Source organism: Trichosurus vulpecula, assembly GCF_011100635.1.
Source record: "Trichosurus vulpecula isolate mTriVul1 chromosome X unlocalized genomic scaffold, mTriVul1.pri SUPER_X_unloc_2, whole genome shotgun sequence".
Classification (NCBI taxonomy): domain Eukaryota; kingdom Metazoa; phylum Chordata; class Mammalia; order Diprotodontia; family Phalangeridae; genus Trichosurus; species Trichosurus vulpecula.
In genome coordinates this window covers 3,265,449-3,278,608 of record NW_023494378.1, presented here as the reverse complement: position 1 = coordinate 3,278,608, position 13,160 = coordinate 3,265,449, and the positions used below count along the sequence as shown (strand labels likewise).

The window sequence follows — 13,160 nt, the reverse complement described above, 5'->3', positions numbered from 1 at the left end:
TATTTAAAAATTTTGCATCAACATTCACTAAGAAAGTTGGTCTATAATTTTCTTCCTCTGTTTTGACTCTTCCTGGTTTAGGTATTAGTGCCATATTTGTGTCATAAAAAGAATTTGGTAGGACTCCTTCTTCGCCTATTTTCCCAAATAATCTATAAAGTATGGGAATTAATTGCTCTTTATATGTTTGATAGAATTCACTTGTAAATCTATCTGGCCCTGGAGATTTTTTCCTAGGGAGTTCATTGATGGCTTGCTTAATTTCTTTTTCTGAGATGGGATTATTTAGATATTTTGCTTCCTCTTCTGGTACTCTGGGCAACTTGTATTTTTGTAAATATTTATCCATTTCCTTAAGATTATCAAATTTATGGGTATAAAATTGGGCAAAATAATTCCTAATTATTGTTTTAATTTCTTTGTCATTGGAGGTGGATTCACCCTTTTCATTTTTGATACTAGTCACTTGGTTTTCTTTTATTTAACCAAATTGACCAAGTGTTTATCAATTTAATTTTTTTTTCATAAAACCAGCTCTTAGTTTTATTAGTTCAATACTTCTCTTGATTTCAATTTTATTAATTTCTCCTTTGGTTTTCAGTACTTCTAATTTGTTATTTAATTGGGGATTTTCAATTTTTTTCTAACTTTTTCAGTTGCATGCCCAATTCATTTATCTCCTTTTTCTGTTTTATTCATGTAAGCTTTCAGAGATATAAAACTTCCCCTAAGAACTGCTTTCGCTGCATCTCATAAGTTTTGGTATGTTGTCTTATTATTGCCATTCTCTTGAATGAAGGTATTGATTGTTTCTATAATTTGTTCTTTGACTCACTCATTCTTTAGGATTAAATTATTTAGTTTCCAATTAATTCTTAATCTATCTTTCCATGGTCCTTTGTTACAATTTTTATGGCATCATTATCTGAAAAAGATGCATTGAATATTTCTTTCTTTCTGTACTAGATTGTGAGGTTTTTATGCCCTAGTATTTGGTCAGTTTTTGTGTATGTGCCATGTACCACTGAGAAAAAAAAGTATATTCCTTTCTATCCCCATTCAGTTTTCTCCAGAGGTGTGTCATATCTACCTTTTCTAAAATTCTATTCACCTCTTTAACTTCTTTCTTATTTATTTTAAGGTTAGATTTATCAAGTTCAGAGAGGGGCAGGTTGAAGTCCCCCACTAGTATAGTTTTGCTGTCTATTTCTTCCTGTAACTCCCTTGACTTCTACTCCCAAGTATTTGGATGCTATACCACTTGGTGCATAAATGTTAAGTAATGATATTACTTCATTGTCTATGATGCCTTTTAGCAGGATATAATTTCCTTCCTTATCTCTTTTAATTAGATTTATCTTTGTTTTTGCTTTGTCTGAGATTCGCATTGCTACCCTTGTTTTTTTTTTACTTCAGCTGAAGCGTAATATATTCTACTCCAGCCTTTTACCTTTGCCCTGTGTGTATCCCCTGATTTCAACTGCGTTTCTTGTAAACAACATATTGTAGGATTTTTGTTTTTAATCCATTCTGCTCTCTGCCTCTGTTTTATGGGAGAGTTCATCCCATTCACATTCACAGTTATGATTAATATCTGTGTCTTTTTTCCATCCTATTTCCCTCCTGTTTATGTTTTTATTTCTCTTTTCCCTCTCCCTCCTCAAAAGAGTTTTGCTTTTGACCACTGCCTTCCTCCATATTCCCTTCCTTTCAGGCACCCCCCTATCTTACCCTTTTCCCTTACTACTTCTTCCCTCCCTTCTAACCACCCTTCCTTTTCTTTCCCCTTTCCTTTCCTACCATCTGGAGGACACGTTTGATTTCTATACTTAACAAGAGTATGTTATTCCCTCCTTGAACAAACCAGATGAGAGTTAAGCTCAAACACTGCTCTTCTCCCTCCCTTCTTTCCCTCTAGTATAATATGTTATTGTGCCTCTTTATGTGATGTAATTTACCCTTTTCCACCTCCTTCTTACTTCTTTTCCCATTAAAATCTCTTTTTGTCCTTTACTTAATTTTTATCAGCACATCAGTTCATTTATACCCACACCCTCCCTTTTAGATGTCGTACTAACTATATCATTCTCAAAATTAGCAAAAATCATCCTCCCATATAGGGATATAAACAATTTGCCCTTGTTGAATAACAAGGGTTTTTTTTTCCTGTTTACCTTTTATGCCTCTCTTGAGTCTTGTATTTGAAGATCAAATTTTCCATTGAGCTCTGGCCTTTTCATCAGGAAGGTCTGGAATTCTCTTATTTAATTGAATGTCCATCTCCTTGCCTGAAAGATTATGCTCAATTTTGCTAGATAGTTGAACCTTGGTTGTAGTCCAAGCTCGTTTGACATTTGGAATATCATATTCCAGTCCCTCCAGTCTTTTAATGCAGAAGCTGCAAGGTCCTGTGTGATCCCAACTGTAGTTCCACGATATTTGAATTTTTTTCTTTCTGGCTGCTTGCAGTATTTTCTCCTTGACCTGATAATTCTGTACTTTGGCCACAATATTCCTTTGATTTTCAATTTGGATCTCTTTCAGGGGGTGATAGGTGGATTCTTTCGATGACTATTTTACCCTCTGCTTCTAGGACCTCAGGGTACTTTTCCTTGATGATTTCTTGGAAGATACTGTCTAGGCTCTTTTTTTCATCATGGCTTTCCAGTAGACCAGTAATTCTTAGATTATCTCCCCTGGGTCTGTTTTCCAGGTCAGTTGTTTTTCCAATGAGATATTTTATATTTCCTTCAATTTTTTTCGTTATTTAGATTTTGTTTGACTGATTCTTGATGCCTCATAGAGTCATTAGCTTCTACTTGCCCAATTCTATTTTTTAACAAATTATTTTCTTCAGATAGCTTCTGCATCTCACTTTCCATTTGCCCAATTTTACTTTTCAAGGATTCATTTTCTCCTGTTAGATTCTGTAGTTTTGCTCTTCCAGGAATGCTTTTTGGGCATGAGACCAGATCATGTTCCCTTTTTAGGTTTCAGATGTGAGTATAGTGTCAATTCTGTCCTCTTCTGAATTTGTATTGTGATCTTCTCTGTCCCCATAATAGGATTCAGTGGTCTGTTTTTCACTTTTCTAGCTTGCTTCTTCATAGTGGTTGCCTTTTTCTTGGCTTTTTAAGTGGATCTCTAGTTCTGAGGCCCAGGGGGCTCTGTGTCAAGCTTCTTGTGTTGGGAGCTAGGGGCCTGGTTACTGGCTTTGTGTACTGTGGCCTCTGGTTTTGTCAGCTACAAGCTATATACTACTGCAGCTCACCTGGTGCCGAGCTGAATCTGGCTGGTGTGTGCCAAGGATTGAAGCCCAGTGAAGTCTTTCTGAGTTTCCCCACGGTTACACTGAAGCGCACGGCATGATGTATGGGAATGGGATGGTCTAGAAGTCTCCCCTTCCCCTAGGACTGCACTATATAGCACGGGTGGTCTCAGCCATAGGTCTGCACTGGTGTCTGCCACTTCCCCAAGCTGTGCAATGGCACCCCTGGGGTCCTGGTGTTGGGATTTGACGGCTCCACCCCTCTGGGGCTCAAGAACTCCCTCTGGTCTGCAAAGGCGGGGCTTGCTGGGATGCCTGCCTTCCTTCACTGATCTCCTTCCATCACCACAAGAGAAGCCTGTCTCCCCAGCTTCCCAAGGTAAGAGACTTTTTGAACTCTCACTTCTGGCTCCTCTATTCCAGGGTTTCTCCTAAGGCAGTATTCTCTGGGTTATTCAAGGGAGGGATTTAGACTCTTAGAGTTTACTCGGTCATCATGGCTCCCAGAAGTTCAAGAAGATGAGTTTCAGATTTTTAAACTGTGGGCTGATGGCTCCAGGAGTAGCTGCTGCTGCCACAGGCTCTGTGGTTCTGTGGTTCTGTCTCACCTAGTTCTGACAGACTCCTGTCCTGTGCTGAGAGGTCTGGGGATCGCCACCACAGCTGGTGGGCCGGCCCTCCTCCTGTTGCAGTGTAGAGCACTCTGATATGGTCAGAGGTGGTTCTGCACACTCAGAGCTCTCCTGGCCTGGTGCAATGGATCCCCCTCTTTTTGAACTCTCCTGGCTTGAAAATCTGCCACACTCTGTCTCCTAGTGGATTCTACCCCTCCCAAATCTGTTCAGATTCACTTCTCAAGAGGTATCCAAAAAAATTTGTGAGAGAGCTTGGGCATGTCCCTGCTTTCTCTCCGCCATCTTTTCTCCACCCCACAGAATTATTTCTAAAACCAGTCTATTCTTATCAGGCAAGTCTTCCTGGAAAATGGATTCCCAGAAGCTACTGGACCCGAGAGCCCTTTCCCTTCCCAGAGTGGCACTCATCTGTTACTGGCATGCCCTCTGTGAAGTTGGGCACATGTTCTTGGCAGTCAGATTTAGCTGCTCATTGGGGCAAACCTTTTGACCTGAGATGGGAGAATGCCAGTTTGCCAGACAAGGACAGGTTGAGGACCACTTGAGTTAGCTGGGTGCTCTGACTGGCACAAGGAGCATTATTGGGCAAGAATTATCCAGATGTCTACACTACGTTTTCTTTCCTCCCATCTCATGGTACCATTCTCAGCAAGAAGTTGAACCTCTGGGTAAGAGACCATATGGTGGGGTCCTGGCTGGAGCCCATCAGTCCTCATTCCCATCAGGAGACATCCCTTCACTGCACAGCCACAAGTACCATTAGCTGCCCTTAGGTGCTCATTGCCCAATCCATGAAATCTAAGAACTCTGTCTCTGTCTATTGAATGTGCTGGCCCAATTTTTGGTCTTATTATGCTGGTGATGGAATCCTAATAAAGCTGCTCCCAGCCCCGATATTCTAACTTCCTTATAGGCCCCACTGAATAGGAGGCCCACTGCACCTACCTAGCCACTCACCCTCTTGCACTCAGTATCCTAACTTCTTCATATATGCCTCACTGCTCACTAGAACAACAGGTATGTCCATGAACTCACATTTCTCACAGAACAGCAGGCACTACCCCCAGACCCATTCCTCATATTTCCCACAGAAACAGCAGGTGTTTCCATGCACTCAATCACAACCACATCTATTTAGTCTCAGACAAGACCACAATAGTCAGCCATTACCAACAGGATGCCCAAGCAGTGTGTGGACCCCAAAACAATAGAAGGGACTTTCCATAAGTAGGCACCTATATTGGCAAGCAGTAATAGTAAAGAACTGATCTAGAGTGAACTTATGATGTAGAGAGGCTTATTATAATATCATTATCATATATACATACCCTCCCCAAATGGGTTTTTCTGTATGCATTGTGGGCATGCACAGTTCTACCCTGGCTGGGACCCCTCCCCTATTACCTAATCCCTTAACAAATCCGTCCTGCTTTTTAAATATTCATTATTTTTGTTATGTAATTGCATCTTTACCCTGTAAAAATCCATCTTGCTTTCTCTGAAGTTACTGGTTCTTCTTGGAACTTAGCCCAATTCATGAGAGGTGTCAATCTCAATATATTCCTGTAATTGGATTAGAGGTGGTCTGACTCTGAATTCTTTGAGACTGTTCCACCCCAAACACATCATGAAACCACAACAGTTTTTGGCATCCCTGGATGGGCAGAAACTAAACCACAACAGTTTTGGGCATCCCTGGCTGGGCAGAGGCTAAACTCCCAACAGGTTTTGGCAGCCCCAGTGGGGCAGATTTGAAACCACAACACTGGCAGTTAACAACAGCCAGGGAATTCTGGGTTTGGTGCTTTCTTTACCCTGCTGGCTAGAGTCCTCCAGCATGCACTAAGTTCATCATGCTGCCTGGTGGGATCCAGCTCTCTCTTCCATGGAGATGACTCACAATCCATGATCAGGAGGTCTCTTGGGACCAGGAGCCGTGTAGATTCTGGCCATCCAGTCACCCCATCCTCCATATTTGCAGGGCACCTCCCCCAACTCAACCAAAACGTGAGTCATGAAGCCTTTGAATCTTATCCTATTTGCCAACTATGTCAAATGTTAGAGGCCAGCCTAAAAGTAGCTGTCAGTTCAGAATCACTGTTGGGATGAATTGGGCCCCTCCCAACTTATGGAGTCTGACAACAGCAGGTCTACTTTGAGCCCACACAGCATGGTGGTGATGACAGATGACCAGTGTGGATCTGGGTGCATCAGACATAATGGTTTTGAAGAACCACAGGGTAGATGTGCTTCTGTGTGACCATAGGGTCTCTCTGATGCATGCATATGTGACTATGAAGAGATTAGGTGGCTTACTGAGTGTATACCTGGCAGAATTTTCCATTGTCTTCGGTGCTAAAGTGATGCGTTGTTGTTTTAGTCTGTGGATATCTCATATAAACTCAGCTGTTGTGTAAATTCTTGAAAACGCATTTTGGCAAAATGTAAAGCTAGGATAAGACCTTCTCGCAAAAAAGAAACGGGGGGGGGGCGACAATGCTCCCTCCTCCCCGGGTTTGACTTCATAAATCCCCCTTCCTTCCCTCCCTCCCCAGTCCCTCCTCCCTCTGCTCAGGGAGGAGGTCACCGCAGCTACTGCAGTGGTCCCACCTTTCGTTTCTCTCATTGGCTGAGGGCAGCCCTGCCCCCAATATGACATCACCACATCCTAGCCCTCCGCTTTGGTCAGTTCTTTGTGTCTGGAGAAGGAGGAGGTGGAAGAAAAGGGGGAGGAGGTTATCGTTCCCTGTTCCCTGGAGTCTGGAAGGGGTTGCAGGCGGCTGGAGATCCTCCTGTCCCGGCCCTTGGCCCTTTTCCCTTCTCGTCCCCCAGTACACCTCCAACTCTTTCTTCCAACTGGCGGCATTCCAAGGATCCTCCTTGCACCAGTGTAGGGGTGTGAGGTAGGTCATCTCTCCCTTTCTTCTGCAGCCCCTACCTCTTCTGCCACTGCCCCTCCCCCCCCCCATTTTCTTTAGAACTGCCCTGCCCCCATAGCTTTCTCTCAGTGCCGGGGTGGGGGGGGGGGTTGTGGGGGTTCCTAGGAGCTTTCATGCCATTGCGGATCCACCTGTTGTGTGTGTAGGTAGGATCTTGTGTGGGTGGTGTGTGTGTGGGGGGGTGTACCTATGGCTGTTCTTCCAGCTCTGCGCAGATTTCTTTTCTTCCTGGGCCTGTCTGCCTGCCTGGGCCTTGGTCTGGAGGGCTGGGGGCTTGGAGGGTAATGGGGTGGGGTGGGGTGGCAACCAAGCAGGGAAAAGCCTTTGGGGACACTCCCTCTTCAAACCGAGGCTTTCTTCCTCCTTCACTCCCTCCCTCCCTTCCTTCCTTCTGTGTCGGGCTTGGCCTTGAAGATGGGGAGAAAGGAGACAGCACTCTTCCCCTCCCCTTCTCCCCATCATCTCTTTTGTTTGGCCACATTTAATTTAATGGTATATTTATTTTTATTCTGGTTTCAATGAGCACCTGGTGAAAGAGGCATTTCCATGTATGTTGTTGTCGAACAGAAAGAGGAGACTGTCCACAAACCTGTGGATCTCTATTACAGACTGAAAAAATGGAGTTGTTTTAATTTGCAGTTCTTAATTAGAGGGATTTGGAGCATTTTGTCGGTTATTGATAGCTTGGATTTCTTGCTTTGAAAAATTCACGATCATATCCGTGGACCTATTGGAGAATGGCTCTTGATGATTCATATTGGAATCAGTTCCTTATATGTCGTGCATATGCAACATTAATTAGAGACCATGACTACAAAGATGTTTTTCCTCACTAAACTGTTACCCCTTTAATTTAACTGCATTAATTTTGTCTGTGCAAAAATATTTCCATTTTAAAGAGGCAGAATTATTGATTTTATTTTCTGTGATCCTCTCTGTCTGTGGCTTGTTCTGTCATGACGTCTTCCCCTATCCATAGATATGGAAGCCATTTCCTCCTTGTTCCTCTAATTTGCCAGTGATTTCCCTTTTATATCTGATTCTTGTATCTATTTGTAGTTTAATTTGATATGTGGTATGAGGTGGTGATATCCTCTCAGACTTCTGCCAAATTGCTTTTCTGTTTTTTATCAAATAGTATATCCTCCAGCCCCCCCCCCGCCCCCCGCAACAACTAATGTCTTTGGATTTGTTAAACACCATAATATTGTAATCATTTGCTCCCGTATATTGCATACCTCTTTTTTTTCCATCGTTCAGGCTCTCTTTTTAAGAAGTACCAATCATTTCATAATCACAGATTTGTAGTATAGTTTGAGATCTGCTGCTTGTAAACACTAACCCAGACCCCTTTCTTTCCTCCTTTCTCCTCCTCCATTATTACACTTGAGATTCTTGACTTTTTTTTTTTTTTTGGAGGGGGGAAGGCAGGGGGATTGGGGTCAAGTGACTTGCCCAAGGTCACACAGCTAGTAAATGTGTCACGTGTCAGAGGCAGAATTTGAACTCAGGTCCTCCTGACTCCAGAGCTGGTGCTCTACCCACTATGCCACCTAGCTCATGCAGTGAGTAGACCATGGGCCCTGGAGTCGGGAGGACCTGAGTTCAAATTCTGCCTCTGACACGTGACACATTTACTAGCTGTGTGACCTTGGGCAAGTCACTTGACCCCAATCACCCTGCCTTCCCCCCTCCAAAAAAACGTTCTTATTAATGTTTTCTGTTTCTTACATCACTCATTTATCCCTCTTTCTTCCCCTCCCTGAGAGTCATCACATATGACAAAGTATTTTTTTTTATTTTAAGGAAGAAAAAATGCAGCACAACTGAAGGATGCATTTGGAAAACATGTGCAATGTGTAACACCTCTGTACATCTCACCTCCAGGAAGGTGTAAGTTGATCATGTCTTCTGTTTTTTTTTTTTTGAGACCGCTTAATTTTTAATGTTTTGTTCCAGGTACTTTTAACTTTTTGTTGCGTTGTTCTTTCCATTTGAATGGTTGTAGTTGATGTATTTATTGTTTTCTTGGCTCTGCTTATTTCACTTTACATCAGTTCACACATATGTTTCCATACTTCTCTGTACATATCACACCCATCATTTCCGAGCTATGTTTTTGGTTTTTGGTTTTCTTTGTTTTTTTGGAGAGGGAAAAACTAGGCAATCGAGGTTAAGTGACTTGCCCAAGGTCACACAGCTAGTAAGTGTTTTCAGTGTCTGTGGCCGGATTTGAGTGTGTTACGTGTCTGAGGCCGGATCTGAACTCAGGTCCTCCTAACAGCAGGGCTGGTACTCTACTCACTGCACCACCTAGCTGCCCTCCACTCACCATTTCTTACAGTGCCATAGTGGTATTCCATTACATTCATGTATGGTGCTTTGTTAAGCCTTTCCCCAGTTGATGTGCATCTACTTTGTTTCCAGTTCTTAGCTGGAACAAAAAGCGCTGTTACAAATATTTTGGAGTATATAGGGACTTTTTCTTCTCAACAGCTTCCTTGGGGTGTAAGTCCAGTACTGGAGTCTTTATTTTAAGTGGCATAGACATTTTTGTTGCTTACTTTGAATGATTTCAAATTACTTTCCAAAAATGATTGTGCCATTTCACAGTTCCCCCAGCAATATCTTAGTGTGCCTATATTCCTACCCCCTCCAACTTTGACCATTGCTGGTTTTTGTCCTTTTTGCCAATTCACAGTGTGAAGTAAAACCTTAGGGTTGTTTTGTTTTGTATTTCTCTTATTATTAGTGGTTTGGAGCACTTTTTCATGTGCTTTTTTGCAGATCTTCATGAACTATTTGTTCATGTCCTTTGACCATTTATCAGTAGGGGAATGATGTGTATATATCTTGAACATTAAACCTTAATCAGGGGAATTTGATACAGAATTTTTTTCTGATTCAATCTCTTCTCATCTTTTCTTCGTTGTATATGCAGAAGCTTTCCAGTTTTAAGTAATCAGAGTTAAAGATTTTATCCTTTATAATTGTCTCTACTGCTTCTTTGGTTAAATATACATTTCTTACCCATAGCAGCGAGAGGTACATAATCTATTTCTCTTCTGATATTTTTCGTTAGTATGATATTTTATTATATGTTCATATATTTATTTACACTGTACTGTGGAATGTGGTTTGGAATTTTTTTACAGATAGATTCTTTTCCTTTTTATTTGAACTTTTATGGGATATAGTCCTAGGAGTTGGTCAAAGGGTATGCACAGTTTTATATCCTTTGTGTATGGTTCCAAATTGTTCTTCAGAATGGCTGGATCAGTTCACAACTCCACCAACAGTGCATTAGTGTCCCAATTTTTCCACATTCCTTCCATCATTTGCCATTTTCCTTTTCTGTCATGTTAGCAAATCTGATAGATTTGAGGTGGTATCTCAAGAGTTGTTTTAATTTGCATTTCTCTAATCAGTAGTGATTTAGAGTATTTTTCATATGACTATAGATAACTTTGATTTCTTTGTCTGAAAACTGCCTGTTTATATCCTTTGACGACTTATGAATTTGGGAATGCCTTATATTTCTGTAAATTTGGCTCAGTTCCCTAAATATTTGAGAAAGGAGACCTTTTTCAGAGAAACTTGGTGTAAATTTTTTTTCTTAGTTTGTTATTTTCCTTATAATCTTGGCTACACTAGTTTTGTTTGTGCAAACCCTTTTTAATATCATGTATTCAAAATTATCCAATTCATTTCCCATGATCTTCTCCATCTCTTGTTTGGTCACAGAGTTTTCCCTTATCCATCAATCTGAGAGGTACATTTTTCCATCCTCCCCTAATTTACTTATGATATCACACTTTATGTCTAAATTCTGTACCCAATTTGATCTTATCTTAGTATACAATGTGAGGTGTTATTTATGCTGAGTTTCCACCAAACTGCTTTCCAGTTTTCTCAACAATTTTTGTCAAATTGTGAGTTCTTGTCCCCAAACCTTGGATCTTTGGGTTATCAAACACTAGATTACTGTGGTCATTTACTCCTGTATATTGTGTACTTAATGTATTCCACTGATCCACCACTCTACTTCTTAGCCAATACCAGATTGTTTTCATGATTACTGTTTTGCATTCTGGTTTTAAATCTGGTACTGCTAGGCCACCTTCCTTTACATTTTTTTCATTGATTCCCTTGGTATTCTTAACTTTTTGTTCTTCCAGATGAATTATGTTTTTTTTTTTATTTAGGCCTATAAAATAATTCTTTGGTAGTTTGGTTTTGCAGTGAATAAGTAATATTAACTTAGATAGTATTGTCATTTCTATTCTGTTGACTCAGCCTACCCATGTGCAATTAATATTTCTCCTGTTGTTTAGATCTGAATTTATTTATGTAAAGAGTGTTTTGTAATTATATTCATGTAGCCCCTGGGTCTTTCTTGGCAAGTGGACTCCCAAGTATTGCAAATTGTCTGCAGTTATCTTAAATGGAATTTCTCTTTTTATCTTTTCATTCTGGGTTATATTGGCAGTATATAGAAGTGCTAATGATTTAGGTAGGTTTATTTTATACACTGCAACTTTGTTAAGGTTGTTAATTGTTTCAGTTAGGTATTTAGTTAATATTCTAGGGTACTCTAAGTATACCACTATATCATCTGCAAAGAGGGGTAGTTTTGTTTCCTCATTCCTATTCTAACTCCTTTATTGTCTTTTTCTTGTCGTGTTGCTATAGCTAGCATTTCTAATACATTATTTAATAATAGTGGTGGTAATGAACATCTTTGCTTCACCCCTGATCTTACTGAGGCTTCAGGTTTATCCCCATTACAGATAATGCTTGCTCTTATCATTTTAAGAAATGCTCTATTGATTTTTATGTTTTCTGGAGTTTTGATAGGAATGGGTTGTTAGCCAGAAATCATGACTCCATGAGACTATGTGTAGAAAATGGATTTATTACAAGAGAAATGAACATGTATGTGGAATTTCTTATACCAACTATGAAGAAGTTTGCAATGCTGCTAGAAATCTTACATGAGTTACAAAAAGGGCAAGTCTCATGGGAGAAATACAGGACAATCTCCTCCCAATGGAAGTGTTATGGGAGGAGGAAAGGAGCAGTAGGGTAGGGGAAAGGACTAGTATCCCACTGCCCCTGGCCCCCAAAAAAAACAGGAGGGGAAAGGGAGGGGGAACATGTGTAAGTAATATGGCAAAAGCAGCATTCTTTTTCCTTGGGAACTATTAGACTATGAATTTATGATGGTCTGCTGCACAAACAGTTTGTCATTCTGGTGCAGACTTACTGGCACCTGTCTTGTAGCTGGTTTGACTCTCAAGCACAACACTAAGAGTCCAGCTAGGGGTGGAAGTATCAAATTATGTCAGCTTAAGACAGGCTTCATCCTTGACTCATTCTGGGCCTCCTGTATACTCTGAGTTCACTGTTTCTGTTTCTGGCACATATGATAACTAAAGAAGACAGGCTTCAGGGCAACATGGTATTGTATTTGTTTAAAAGCTTTTCTCTGCATTTATTGATATTATCATATGAATTGTTGTTTTTGTTATTAATGTGGTTAATTATACTGATAATTTTCCTAATATTGACCAGCCTTGGATTCCTGGTATAAATCCTACCTGCTCATAGTTTTATGTTGTTTGTGATATATTGCTTTAATCTACTTGCTAGTATTTTATTTAAAATATTTGCATCAATATTCATTGAGAAAATTTGTCTCCTTTTCTTCCTCTGTTTTTGCTCTTCCTGGTTTAGGTATCGGCACCATATTCACGTCATAAAAGGAATTTGGTAGGACTCCTTCTTTGCCTATTTTTCCATATAGTTTATAAAATATTGTGATTAATTGTTCTTTAAATGTTTCATAGAATGTGCTTGTGAATCCATCTGACCTGGGGATTTTTTATTAGGGAGTTCATTTATGCTTTGTTCAATTTCTTTTTCTAAAAGGGAATTATTTAAGCATTCTATTTCCCTTTCTCTTAATCTGGGCAATTGATATTTGTGTAAATATTCATCTATTTCACTTAGATTATAAGATTTTTTGGCATATAATTGGGCAAAATGTCTTTATAATTATTTTAGTTTCATCTTCGTAGATGGCAGATCCACCCTGTTCTTTGTTGGTACTGGTAATTTGGTTTGCTTCTTTCTTTTTTTATAAAATTCACCAGTTTATTTTATTGTCCTTTCCCCATTAAACCAGCTCCTAGTTTTATTTATAAGTTTACTGGTTTTCTTAGTTTCAGTTTTATTAATCTCTCCTTTGATTTCCATTATTTCCAATTTGGTGTTTAGTTGGGGCTTTTGAATTTATTCTCTTTTGAGATTTTGTTT

At 40.1% G+C, this 13,160-nt stretch overlaps 1 long non-coding RNA gene across 1 annotated transcript; it reads left to right on the top strand.

The window, feature by feature from the left end:
• The first annotated feature begins 6,581 nt into the window (after positions 1-6,581).
• On the top strand, positions 6,582-12,615 carry LOC118833139. The gene is made up of 3 exons (XR_005009288.1): positions 6,582-6,806; positions 8,649-8,735; positions 12,579-12,615. It is a non-coding gene; the product is annotated as an uncharacterized LOC118833139 (long non-coding RNA).
• Positions 12,616-13,160: the final 545 nt, after the last annotated feature.